The sequence below is a fragment of the Anabrus simplex genome, chromosome 4 (genome assembly GCF_040414725.1).
Source record: "Anabrus simplex isolate iqAnaSimp1 chromosome 4, ASM4041472v1, whole genome shotgun sequence".
NCBI classification, from domain to species: Eukaryota; Metazoa; Arthropoda; class Insecta; order Orthoptera; family Tettigoniidae; genus Anabrus; species Anabrus simplex.
In genome coordinates, this window is record NC_090268.1 from 280193212 (window position 1) to 280208224 (window position 15013).

The window sequence follows — 15013 nt, forward strand, 5'->3', positions numbered from 1 at the left end:
ATGCAAGGATGAAGTGGACAGGACACATTGGAGAAATATAAGCGTCTTCTTTATCTCAGACTGGGCAGTGAAGGAAGGAAGGAAGGAAGGAAGGAAGGAAGGAAGGAAGGAAGGAAGGAAGGAAGGAAGGAAGGAAGGAAGGAAGGAAGGAAGGAAGCTACCTTGGGTCTCGGCTTACTTGTTAACCTTAAGGCATTAAGTCGAAGTGGCTTAGCTATTGGCTTCCCATCTGAGCAGCTCAATTTTGAGTCCTGGTCCATCCTGGGTTCAGAATTCAATCTGAAAAATCACGAGGCGTCGGTAAGGGTATCCGCCCAAAACCAAACTGTGTCAGGGTGTCTCCATCGACCCCACAAATACTTACAATACCTACAATAAGCCGAGGAAAGTCTCAGGACTTGCAGTCTTCAGTGGAATCGTAACTATTGGTTTATAACTATTAATTTAAAGAATTTCACTTTAATTGACAGAAATCTAATCATGTATGCTTTGGTGATAGAAAACGTAATAACTCAGTGAGATACTCACTGGATTCACAATAAGGCAGCTACGGTTATAATCCTGGCCAGTGCACGTAGGAATTTTGAAATGAAAATTCATATGTGTGGATCTTATTCCATGTAAAGTTGGAGGTCACGTGACCATCAACAGTCAAGTAAAATTACAAGCTTGCTTACTTCCTTGTTTTGGTGATAAGCCAACGAGGAATTCGTTCAGCTATCACAGAGATAGGAAAAACATTGAGGGCTTATGCCATATATTTAGCAAACAGGAATCCAATCGACACAGATTTACGATTTTGGCACGAATGTAGTCTAGGATCTAACGAATAAAAATAGCTTCCTTCTGAACATAGCCTCAATTGGTTACGAATACAAATACTAGAGCAACTGACATTTTAGCCATATAACAACAGAGCCCTTTCGTTAGCACAAAATTAAATTAATAGCTAGTAAGAGAATAAAGCACACCTCTGTGAATCACTTTTAGATTTTTATCCCTGACGAGAGGTAATGTTTCATCAGATACATTTTGACTGTTGGAGATGACGATCAAATCTATTACAGTGAATCGAGTAATACGTCTAGTTTTAATTTTATTTTTATTACTATTTAATGATAATAATGTCGGCCTGTGTGTTGTAGTGGTTAGTGTGATTAGCAGCCGTTCCCCGAGGCCCCGGTTCGATTCCGGCTCAGCCACGAAATTTAAAATGTGGTACGAGGACTGAAACGGGGTCCACTCAGCCTCGGGAGGTCAATTGAGTAGAGGGGTGTTCGATTCCTGTCTCAGCCATCCTCGAAGTGTTTTTTCCGTGATTTCTCACTTCTCCTCCCGGCAGATGCCTGGATGGTATCTAAATTAATGATGCGTCCGCTTCCTTCCCTCTTCTTTGTTTATCCCTTCCGATATTCCCACACAAGTGAGACATCTGGGCGAGGTACTGGTCCTCCTCCCCAGTTGTATCCCCGACCCAAAATCCCACGCTCCAGGACTCTGCCCTTGAGGCGGTAGAGGTGGGATCCCTCGCTGGGTCCGAGGGGAAAACCAACCCTGGACGGTAAGCGGATTAATTATTATGATTATGATTATGATTATTATTGTTGTTGTTGTTGTTATTGTACGTCCCACTAACCACTTTTACGCTTTTTGGAGACTCCAAGGTGCCGGCATTTCATCCCCCAGGTGTTTTCGTATGTGCTTGAAAATCTATCGACACGAGGCTGGCGTATGTGGGCACTTACAAATACCACCGGAATGAGCTGGTATCGAATCTGCCAACTAGGGCTCTTTCACCTGAACCATTCAGCCCGATTTACTTGTTGTTGAACATCCAACTAATGTAGGAACGTTCTCGAATACTCTGGGATAGGAAAGTACTAGGACTTAGTATCCGCCATGACCTTATTTAAAACACTTGCACTGTCTCAGTATTAATTTACCCTGTTTTGTGCGAAAATGGAAAACCAATATAAACTATCTTCAAGGATGGCAATGGATGGTGGGATTCGAGCTTGCCTCGTCTCGAATGTAAGCGTACACTGTTGTATGTCCGTCGCTCCCTTCTCGATCCGCCAGCCAGCTACACGCGTGCCAGTGTGTTATTCTTCGAGCCTCGACGCGCAGCCCTCAGTGCGCGTGCCTGGAACGTCGTGTGTGCTATATAAAGGAGCTCCTAGCCTAAGTGAAGTGCAACCGCTGTGGTGGTGATCACCACTACACGGCCTGCGCAACACTTAAGGAGGCGCCGGTGTGCGCCAATTGCGCGGGGGGCCACCCGGCCTCCCACCGCAGTTGCCCAGTCTACAGGGCCATGGCGCGGGCAGAGAGGAGGGAGGCCCGGCGCCATGACCCACCCCATTCCAGGAGGCCCCCGCCTCGGCGGGCTTGGCCTCATTCTCCGGGATCGGAGACTGGGTACGAGGTACCCCAAGGAGGTGGAGTCGTGCGACAGGCCCTAGTGGTACTTGACGCATGGCTCCGCAGCCGGCAAGGACCGCGCTAGTCCCAGCAGTGCCCAGACGGACTGATCCCCAGGCGATGGAATGGCGAGGAATTGGTTTATGTTTTGTGCATGTTACCTGTTCCTAACTAACACAACCTCTGGTCTTTTTCCAGCCCACATCCTTGCATGTGCTATCAAAAGATGTCAGGTTTTACATGTAGGCTCTTTCTTCTTTCTGCCTATGTGGTTTTTCCCTGACCCTTCAATACCAAACTTCAATACCATATACCTAATACAATATCGCCTGGTAGCGTGTTTGACATGGAAACAGGCAGATACTCCTTGTATCACTTCCCACTCTTCCCTGCTATCTCTTTCTTCTTGTTAGAAATAATAGCATGTCGGAGGCCATGTAGATTGAGTCGTTGGTCACGCGGGGGGAGCGGGCTTCGGGGGCCCCCCCGAAAAAAAAAAAAAATGTCCAGACACCCACTGACCCCGGTGTCCAGCTCCAGAATACACCCTACGTCGAGCACGGAGGCTACTCCTCTTGAAAATGTGCTTCGGCCAGGTGGACTGAATTTCTGGCAGTAAGAGGTCTCACCTCGAGTCACCGCTCCTCTTGCCTATTCCGCTGTCCATGCCCAGTTTTACCATTATATGCCACTATCATTCCCTAGCTAATGCTAGCTCCCATTATCGACTTAGTTTCGCTAAGTAGGAACTCTTCAGTCATTGAACTTACGTTAATGAACTCAGACACTTCAACAAGGAAGGACTCTCTGAGATATTTACGTCAGTGCTTCTGATAGTTTTCGACTATCAAGAACTTTTCATGTCACGAAGACTATCTTTCCGAAATAGTAGTGAACGTGAATACTCCAACGTGTATATAGTGTACAAAGACAGACTCTTTCTCCAAATTCATAGTTCAATTTGCTTCGAGATAACTTTCAGTTTTGTTAGTGTAAATATTGTAATTTTACATGTGAAGCAAATAAAGAAGTTGTGCTGTTTGTAAACCCAACCTTGTTTACAACATACACCTAGCATCATTAGCGAAAACAGTGCAAAAATCTGCAATTATTTCGGTTCGTATTTTCTTTCGTACAACGGAACAGCAATAAACATATCTTTGTATTTTGCCCTGTTTCACGTCCATAAACATTCGTACGATAGATGTTTATGTCTCAGCGTAATGACGTTACGCAATCGCGTTTGAGATCTCGACATTAACGATGAGTAATTCAGTAATGACGTGTTCCCTGGTTAGGTGGTAGAATAAATTGACAATGATAATGCAAATATTAATCATCCAACTTTTCCGTTTTTCTTACCGTGAGAAGAGATTCATAGGGTAGTTTTTAGTATTATGCTTAAAATGGAAACCTGGAAAAGTTGTATAAAAATCCCGTGAATGAGCGATGTAATTGCATATTGCAGAAACCTTGGAAAAGTTCGACTAAACAGAAGCAATGAACTGATGTGAAATTCTTGTTTAGAAATGGTATGAGAGAAACATTGTCGGAGGAGTAATCTGTACGAAAACAGGTTCATGGGTGGTAGACGACAATGTGTGACTACATACTGCTAGAACAACAGCGTTAACTACTGAGTTGAGGCTTGATGGATCCCTCACCTGCCACAGTCATCGGATTTTGAGCCGTCGGGTATCGGCCAAAGGAAGACGAGGGCCATGAAGTGCGTGAAAATGAAAGACTCACTAGGCCCCGAATTATCTAATAACGTAGGGTAGGAAAAGAACGGGAGTTGATCAAAGGAGTTCGGATAGGATAGATGAAAGTGAAGAGCCTGTCTGAAGTAAGTGAAAGAAGTGCAAGGACTCAGCTAAGCCCCCCGTGGTCACTAGCCACACCCACAGAGGATTAGAGAATTCTGATGGTGCACTCAGTGCCATCGGACAATACTAAATTAACTCGATCATAGGAACTGTCCAGTAGAGCTAACCTGGACCGTTATAAAAGTTAAGCATGCTATTGTTCTTCATAAATATTGTGTCAGTCTTAACGCTGTATGTTTTAGTTTTCCTCGTTTTTAGACCCCTTCTTCTCGAATAATGTTATTATTTCTATAAAGACTTGTTTTCACACAAAAACATTATATCTGCGACCTAAGTAGACATATTCTACTACAGAAGTCTATAGATAAACCTTTGTTACGTCAATGATATCTACCTAAATGATGCATTCAAGCTATTTATCAAATGCATTCGCATGTAATTCATGGTGATACATTCTAATTGTTACGGCATAATTTTTTAATTTATAAGACATTGATTTAAGCTTTAATGAACCGGCATCCAAGGAGCAATTCTCATTCGTTGTAGTCACGTAAGGCAAGAACCATTAGAAAAATAATCTCAGTGTACAAGTCGATTTGATTTACGATGCATTGTCCAGTGGGATTGCTCTAAGTGGATTTCTCTCTCCATCATGAATCATCTAAAATGTTTTGTCGGGGCGTTGTAATTATTGTACAGCAATGTCTGCGTGCGGCTTCCTTATGGACCTGTAGAACTCCCTCAAAGCTATCGCAAGAACCAAACAGGTGAATAGCACTTTTTGATCCTCATAAGCGCCAACATTTCTTACAGTCATATGAAATAGAAATTTGGTTCTTTGGTATCATTGAGGAGAAACGGTAATAATTTATGAGGTGATGATGTCGATCAGGCCAATAACATTTTAGAATAATTAGAATATGTTTTTAAAGTATAGACATGCACCCTTTTATTGACTAAGTGTTGATAAACCTCTATGACAAGTCAGGATAGTTACTTTATAATGGGTTCCTTCCTTTCAGTCATACTTGCACTCGGGGATTCAGAATTTTCAGTTGATTACTTTTTGTGTCAGGAAGTGGACATACCGGCAGGTGTACTGTGCCAAACAGTTTTTGTTACAGAGTTGCTTGAATGTTTGAATAACCGTTTAGGAAGGGAGACTACAAAATGTTCATGAAAAATTTTCCAAAGTGAGAGTTATTGCAACATAATTTTTTAAATCAATCGGAATTTCAATGAATTTTTGCCTGTTATGAGAAGATTTAATTAATTAATTAATTAATTAATTTACAAGCCTCTGTGACTCAGGCAGCTGCGTACCAGCCAATCACCGCTGGATTCCGTGGTTCAAATCCCAGTCACTCCATGTGAGATTTGTGCTGGACAAAGTGGAGGAGGGACAGGTTTTTCTCCGGGTACTGCGGGTCTCCCTGTCGTCATTCATTCCAGCGACACTCTCGAATATCATTTCATTTCATCTATCGGTCATTAATCATTGTCCCAGGGGAGTGTGACAGGCTTCGGTAACCGGCACAATTGCTATTCTCGCCGCTAGATGGGGCTTCATTCATTCCATCCCTGACTGGGAACAGGTTTTAGAGTTTTTTATTGTTCAATTGACTCTGTATTACACTTACTCACATAAAGTTTTAGAGATTTGATCTTTTACAGTAGATTTTAAGTACAAAACTGTTAGCACGCTGGTCTTTCGGCCAGGAGATCCCGGGTTCGATTCCCGGCCTGGTCGGGAATTTTAACCTTAATTGGTTAATTCATCTTACTTGTGGAGGATTGGGTGTTCGCGATGTCTTCAGCATTAGGAATCATCTTAGGTAGAGCCCCATCCTCACAGACATGCAGGTCACCTAATAGGCCGTCTGCTGGAAAAGAGGCTGCACCAGACCTCTTCGGAGGTTATACGCTATTATTATTATTATTATTACTAACTTTCTTCTAATTGTCATTACTAGGCCTGCCTAAACGTTGTACTCTTCTTTTGACTCCTTTTTACCAGGGAGAAGAAGAAGGACCTCTAACGGACGTGGAGTGGGGTTAACGTCACACCTCCGCTACACAGCAACTGCACCAGCGTAATGTAAGCCATTTGGTCTGACTATTTCGAAAGTGCGTTTTGAGCTCTCAAAGTTTCTTGCTTCGTTTCTGAAAATAAATTAGTTTTACTATGGAACATCAAGTAATACTATTTTATTAGCTATTTGAATTTTTTTATTGGCACAATTAATTACAAGTAACTCCAGTGTTTTCACAATATGGTGAATGAAATGTAGGATACATACTTTTTTTTTTTTGAAAACTAGTCTGCCGAATGAAAAATTTTCAAATTCGAGGTCCACTCAGTCTACACAACAACAATTGAAATACTATCTTACGGTCAGATAAGAGGCTCCAGTTTAGAAATACAAGAACAATGGGCGAGACTACGCGTTACGGCGTAATTTGGAGGTCTTCGGAATGATCAGGAGTCGCTTGGTACACCAAGGCCCAACACGCCTGTAGCTCATGCAGGTTTTAATACTTATTCATGAATCTCAAATACGCCATGTATTAACAAATTAATGAAATTCGAAATTATGTCCCCTGGGTCAGATACTTGTATTCTCCATAAGCCCTAGACTTCAAGGTTGACATTAGTTTCATGCTTATTCTTCTTTCACCGCTCCTCCCATATTTGTGGGGTCGCGCGTGCGGGCTGTGTCGCACATGTGGATTTGGCCCTGTTTAACGGCCGGATGCCCTTCCTGACGCCAACCTATTCGGAGGGACGTAATTACTATTGCGTGTTTCTGTGGCGGTTGGTAGTGTAGTGCGTGTTGACAATAGTTTCATTCTACATCATTGTTTTAAGGACTGATGTAAGCTAAAACAAGGCTTTTTTTTTTTTCTGGAATAGGCTATGCATGTTTACAAATGTCACAGTAAATTACACAAAGGACAACTTTCAGAGGTTTCTCTGCCCCGGGTCAATCACTTAATTCTCTGTCAGGAAGTCGAAAATTTCTTCTTCTGGAGAGGTTCATTCATTGTATACCAGGGGTTTCCAAATGGCGGCCCGCGGGCCGCATCTGGACCGCGAAGCCATTTTTGCGGCCCGCGAGAGCACTGTAAGAAATAATGTGTAGAGAAGTCACAAAAATATGCATTACCTCGTTCAGAAACGTGTTAATTTTTATACACATTATTGACCCAAGTCAGAACTAATTATTCTTTAATACTAGTTCCCCTTGTTCTCAACAGATTATTTTTGATTCTGCCACATTTAAAATCCAAATTTAAAGTAATAATGTTATTATTTTTGCGTCCCACTGACTACTTTTGATGGTTTTCGGAGATGCCGATGTGTCGAAATTTTGTCCCACGGGAGATCTTTTACGTGCCAATAAATCTACTGACACGAGGCTGACGTATTTGAGCACCTTCAAATACCACCGGACTGAGCCAGAATCGAACCCGCCAAGCTGGGGTCAGAAGGTCAGTGCCTCGACCGTCTGAGCCGCTCAGCCTGGCTCCAAATTTCACTCTTTTATGCAATTTTAAAATAATGATTTAAGCAAATGAAATGATCAAACTCTCATTTCAATTGAATTAATGCATATCATTTCATAATGGTGCCTCTGTACTATTTGCAGAATTTTACTAAAATTGGCCTATTCAAGTGCGGCCCGTGAACATGACTAAGGCCCTCGAGCCCTTACAAATTGGAAACCCCTGGTGTATACGAAATGAGTTCCAGGTTAATTCTTTCGGGAAGAGGTAGACGGGTGTAGGGTTAACCACTCTATCACACTTGGTGCCGACGTTATGGAAAGTAGAAGCGTTTACCTTTCAATTTACCAAAGACCTCCATGATCTGTAGCGAGATGTTTTGCTTTGGCTTTGTTATTCGTTTACATTTCCTTCGACTGTTCTACATCTTAGCAGATGCTGTAGGGTCAGAAATTTGTGTCGCACAAATTCTGGCATCTTAGAATTGTTGCATTCAAACACAACCTCAGCCAGGATGGAATCCACATTGCGAACAAATAGACAACAACCACATCTTTATGGGCGCATTGCTAATAACAACCACATCTTTGTGGGCGCATTGCTAATAACAACTACATCTTTGTGGGCGCATTGCTAACAACAACCACATCTTTGTGGGCGCATTGCTAACAACAACCACATCTTTGTGGGCGCATTGCTAACAACAACCACATCTTTGTGGGCGCATTGCTAATAACAACCACATCTTTGTGGGCGCATTGCTAACAACAACCACATCTTTGTGGGCGCATTGCTAACAACAACCACATCTTTGTGGGCGCATTGCTAATAACAACCACATCTTTGTGGACGCATTGCTAACAACAACCACATCTTTGTGGGCGCATTACTAATTTGTAGTGAAACGAGGACTCCTGGTTGAGGAGCCACCCTGCGCTAACAAGAGCTATCCATTTAACTTTTAATCTCGAATGTTACTAACGAGCATCATGCTCGAGCGTGGCGATTAACACCGGAATATCGAGAGCGGTTATCTTGTAACAGCAGCTTGTTTTAGAAAATCGTTCTACTTTTAATAGAGGTCTGTGTTGCTTATAGTGGCCGGATGTCGGTACTTCTAAAGCCTGAAAAATTATCCCTTTATCAACCGTTCTGGATTATTTTCCGTTAACTGAACCCTTTATTCAACATGTAATATATACCTGGAACATCCTCGTTAACTTAGAGCAGAATTACTGTGTAACTGTTGCTTCAAGTAAGGGAGTTTGAGATGTAGTCAATTATCAAATGTAGGCCTACTTTGCGCATATACAACTTTAATGTTAATCCGTGTTGCTGTAGTAAAATTAACATTTCTAATTAATTACGGTTAGAATTGCGAATACATAATAATAATAATAATAATAATAATAATAATAATAATAATAATAATAATAATAATAATAATAATAATAATAATAATAGTCGAGTGAGTTGGCTGCATGGTTCCATTCGGGGGATGGTGGGTTCGATTGCCACTGTCGGCAGCCTTGAACATAGTTTTCCACGGTTTACGATTTTCATACGATGCAAATGTTGGGACTGTACCTCAATTAAGACCATGGTCGCTTCTTTCCAACTCATAGCCCTGTCCTACCCCATAGTCGCCATAATACTTGTCTGTGTCAGCGAAACGTAAAACCAATATAAATAAATAAATAAATAAATAAATAAATAAATAAATAAATAAATAAATAAATAAATAAATAAATAAATAAACCGGACGAGTTGACCGCGCGATTATGGCCGCGCAGCTGTGTGCTTGCATCCGGGAAACAGTGGGTTCGAACCCCACTGTCGGCAGTCCTGAAGATGGTTTTCCGTGGTTTCCGCTTTTCACACCAGGCAAATGCTGGGGCTGTACCTTAATTAAAGCATGGCCACTTCCTTCCCATTCCTAGGCCTTTCCTATCCCATCGTTGCCATAAGACCTATCTGTGTCTGTGCGACGTGAAACAAATAGCAAATATAAATAAATAAATAAATAAATAGTCCGCCTCTGTGGTGTAGTGGTTAGCGTGATTAGCTGCCACCCCCGGAGGCCCGGGTTCGATTCCCGGCTCTGCCACGAAATTTGAAAAGTGGTACGAGGGCTGGAACGGGGTCCACTCAGCCTCGGGAGATCAACTGAGTAGAGGTGGGTTCGATTCCCACCTCCGCCATCCTGGAAGTGGTTTTCCGTGGTTTCCCACTTCTCCTCCAGGCGAATGCCGGGATGGTACCTAACTTAAGGCTACGGCCGCTTCCTTCCCTCTTCCTTGCCTATCCCTTCCAATCTTCCCATCCCTCCACAAGGCCCCTGTTCAGCATAGCAGGTGAGGCCGCCTGGGCGAGGTACTGGTCATACTCCCCAGTTGTATCCCCCGACCAAGAGTCTGAAGCTCCAGGACACTGCCCTTGAGGCGGTAAAGGTGGGATCCCTCGCTAAGTCCGAGGGAAAAACCGAACCTGGAGGGTAAACAGATGATGATGATGATGATGAAATAAATAAATAAATAAATAAATAAATAAATAAATAAATAAATAAATAAATAAATAAATAAATAAATAAATATAATAATGCAACAACTAATCTCGCTGCCTTGGGAACAGAATAATGCCGGCTAACCGACTGTGACCCTGAGATCGAATTTTCTTTGACACTGCTTCATTGGGGTAGTTAGGTCTGCAACTCTATGTTTGGTACGTGTAAAATATCTGATATTCTGCGTTGTTGTGGTGAATGTACTGGTGTAAATATAGTTAACTGTGGCCTCGGTTATGAAATATTCGGTCATGGATTAAGCAGCATTTAGCTGGAATTTAGGAGTGAATATAGCATTTCTAGGACGGCGGAAAGAAGGTTTTTAACCCAATGTTTAAAAATAGAGCGTTGGGCTGAGTAGCTCTAACGGTAGAGTACCGAACTTCTGAGCACAGCTTGCCACGGTGGATTCTGCGTCAGTCCTGTGGTATTTAAAAGCATCCAAATACGTCGGCCTCGTGCCGGTTTATTGGCACAGGTATATTGGCACGTAAACAACTCCTTCGGGATAAAATTTCCGGTACCTCGGCGCCTCCGAAACCTTCAAAAATAGTCAGCGGGACGTAAAACAAATTCTCTTCTTCTTCCTAGTCTTTTCACAGTTATCTGGGGTCGACACTTTATAGGAATTTATCCCTGTTTTTCGACCAGATGCCTTTCACGACGCCTCGCTATGGGAGGAGGTATTCGCTGTTGGGTGTTTCTGTGATGGTTTTGTAGTTTGATGTGCTGTGAATACCTCAAGATGTGTATTAAAACAAACACCGGCAGCCTCTGAGTTAGAAAAAGTTAACTATACGCAGTTAAGATTCCCGACACGGCCGGGGATTGAACTCGGGGCCTTCTGAACCGAAGATAGCTACTCTGACCATTCAGCCAAGGATATGGACTGGGACGTTTATTTAATAATATTACAACAATCAAGCACTATTGCAGTTTAACGTGACTGTTGATTTCGTCATTAGAGCTAAGGGACCTTCCGTTTTACGAGGAATGGAACAAGAGAACTTGACTTTTCATTTCAAAAATCCCATTTGCATTTACTGGGATTCAAACCGTGGTCATCTTGGTGAGAAGCCAGTGGCGATGTCACACGGCTATCATACTCTCTCAACTCTATTTTTCTTCAAAATAATAATAATAATAATAATAATAATAATAATAATAATAATAATAATAATAATAATAAATAATTTGTTATGATTTCAACTAACACCAACAGGCATTTTTATTTGACGCCTTTTAGATTGCTTGCGCTCCAATTTCGACGTTCTGTTTTACTCTACCAGATCGCAGAGATATATAATTGAGTTTTAATTCTATTTTTAATTAATTTTGTCGGGAAAACATTAAATGTGTTACCAGAGATCGTTTACTAGTTGGCATCGTACGTATAACATGGGAGTGTCGAGTGGGACTTTCTCCTCCTTTCAAAAATCCAGCTATCTGTGGCGGGTTTGAACCCGCGATCTTAGAATCCAGAGGCCTTCACTCTATCATTGATCCACAAAGGAAGCTGGCATCTATCACTCAAATCAGGTTTACATTCGAAGTCGAGAGGGGAATCGAACTCCAGTGTCAAGCTAACGTGCCAGCACCCAACCTTAGGCGGCAGTCTTCCTTTCATTTGTAATATGGTTTCCATATACAAGAAAGAGCAATTATGCCATTATTCTTTGGGATGCATCCCAAAGGCATAATGGATACAAATCTTCTGTGTAATAAAACTGTACGTCAAGGACAGAAGAACCTCAATATGTTTTGTGGTTGTGAAGTCAGGCATGTGCGGTCGTCTGGGGACGAATTATTCGACCCGAGCTAAGTAATAATTATCGTCAGTGATTATCGAGCAGATAGGTCGGCTCGCGATCTCGTTAGTGGACGGTGGAAGGGTTAATGAGACGGCGGCCCAGCCCAGGGCCTTGTTAGGGCTCGTTGACAGATGGTTGGGTAGTCCGGAAGTGGTGAAGGGTCAGTGTCGCAACACAGGTTTCTAATTTATAAGAGGGTTGCTCTGCGTGGTAAAAGGGTGTTGAGAGGCTAATTTACCTTTAAAAAAATATGGATATTATTGGACATTTCTTGGAGGGTAGAAATGACATTTGCATTTACATAAAGAGAAAAAGTACAAAAAGTGCACTGCCATAGAAACCTTTTCAGTCAAGAAAGGTCCAAAGGAACTGATTTGATAATCTCAAAGGACAAAAAAAGGAAAGATAATAATCTAGACACATATTCCCAAACCTGGAGAGCAAACGGGGAAAGAAGAGAATGAAAACAAGCGAAAGGAGATGGTATTGAAACAAGAATAGAGATAGAAAGTGGGGTTGAAAGATAAAACGTTGGAAATTGCTACCCTTTCAGACCCACTGGCTACAATTGTTTACATTACATTATTCCTCCACCCCCTCCCCCATTTTTGTTTTATTTAATATATTAAAATTATTAATCCTCATTTAGACATATAGCAAATATGTATATAAAATATATATTCATTCTCAACGACGTCAATTTTCTTATGAACGGATGGCAGAAACCGTAGTATTGGTTCGAAGTTATTATTTAATTTTGAAATTAATTTCCATTGCTAATATTTTACGTGTTCCGTTCTACAGAATTGCTTTGTACCCTGCAGTATCTAATTTGAGAGCAGTTACAGGAGCAATAATATCAGTCTACACAATTGTAACCAAATGGTCTCAGTTAAGTAATAATAAATGTCTGAATTATTTTTAGTGAGCTCTTCCTATCGTATTCTAACAGTGCTTCTTAAGTGCTGGAAGTTATTTCTCCGATATTTGTTGCCAGAATCAGCAATAAACTTTAAAAGTACCTTGTTTATATGTTTTGAGTGAATAGTGAGTATAGATTCCCAGGGTTTTGATCGACTGCTTGTGCATTCCAGTAATTATGTCTTGGAAGGGTGTTTAGACCGTGAACTTGGGCTGATTTTTGCCCTGATTTGCGACATCTTGAGTTATGTCAATCAAATAATACTGCTATTCTGGGAAGGCTGCTTCTCAGATTTTGGACTTATCTTGATGGCAGGAGAAGTGTCAGATTTAGAATTGTCGTCATATGAAGAAACATAGCCTGAAGATAACCTTCCTAATGTTGTGTGTCAAAAGGGCGTAAACTCAGGGACTGGAAAACTGAACAGAGCGAACTTTGGTAGCCACGACGTCCTTTCTATTTTTAGCCAAAATTATGGATGCGATGTTAACGAAAATAATGGTGACAGTTCTTCTGATGAACCTATGGAAATTACTGCTCATGGAATCGGTGAGATAAATTACTTATTAACGGAGAAAGTAGATGTCAGGTGACATCATCGTCCAATTTCTGTATTAGTTGATGAATAAGGTAAGGGTTATTCTGCCCGAAGGCAGGTCCGAACCTCCGCAGAGGTGTTCTTGAGCCGGAGTTTACGTGCGGTGGGGTGGCCAGTTCCTTTCCGCTCCTCCATTGCCTTACCCCCCCACCAACAGCGCGTGGCAACCCATCCAACTCCTGTCCACGTCCAATATTGCATAACTTCGTAGATCTCACGGGATCCGGTGTTTCATCACGGCTACGGCCGTTGGCTAGTTGGTGAATGGCAACCAGAAAATAAGGTATTGATCAGTTCAGGAGCGTCTATGAAAATTGAAGAATATCGAGGATCATTATGTCTCTTTAGTCTAATCATACATATGTATCTTGTAAATATAATTAAAATAGCTCAAAATGTTATTTTTAATATCATTTGTAACAAACCTATACTATGTAACGATTCTATAAGTTAACAGAGTCATCACAATTTAAGGCCCGGTATACATAATTGTGTGCATACTGTATTTTGGAAAATGGAGACCGGAATTAACTTTTTACCTCATAATATATAGCCTTTTTGAAAGTTAAATCGAAAACATTGTTAATCTAGAAAAAAAATCGGGTCTGTAATGCTACTGAGGAAGAAGGAAAGAAAAAAAGGTAGAAATTATAAGATCTGAAAAGTATGAAATTATGAACTCTTTACGATAGTCTATTGAAGTTACTTCTTATGCACTTTTAGATTTTTCAAAAAACCTATTTTGTTGAGTATCTCCTGGGAATTTTCGGTCATTATGCACTCCATTACCCTTACTAGTTACGGACTATCTGCATGAAAACTCGCAGATTCCTAGGCATTCTAGTCTTTGAGATTTTTTTGTTAATTTATTTTGAAATTCCCCGCCCATCCTAGTATCTAACTTCCTAATGTTCAGTTAGGCTTTCTCAAATGGTAGTAAATTTGTACGAAGTATGAACTTCATCTTCTTTCTCTTCCTCGCCTTTATCCCTATTTATTGGGATTAAAATCGGATGCCCTTCCTAACACCAAGCCTCTGTATTTACTATTGCAACTGTTAAGAGAAACATAAAAGCCCAGTCCCCGAACCAGAAGAATTAACCACACGCTTTTACAAACTTCGGCTTGGTGGCAATCGAATCCAGGATCCTCTCAACCGGGGGCCAGTAGGCCAGTCACTCAGCCAAGGGTCCAGACGAATACGATGTATGAATTTACGAAAATGAAAAAGACTTACTCCGCAATTTCAATATATTTCGGAAACTTCTGCATTTTTTGAAGCCTCGAGAGTATTTTTGGTCACTTAATATAAGTTGTCTCCGCACACTTGAGGCACACGTTGACGCCCATGGACGTGCCTGTGGT

At 41.5% G+C, this 15013-nt stretch overlaps 1 protein-coding gene across 1 annotated transcript in view; it reads right to left on the reverse strand.

Moving 5' to 3' along the window:
- The window catches only part of Poxn (Pox neuro), a 182709-nt gene that overhangs the window by 20139 nt on the left and 147557 nt on the right, over positions 1–15013 (reverse strand). The gene's annotated exons all lie outside the window — the stretch shown is intronic.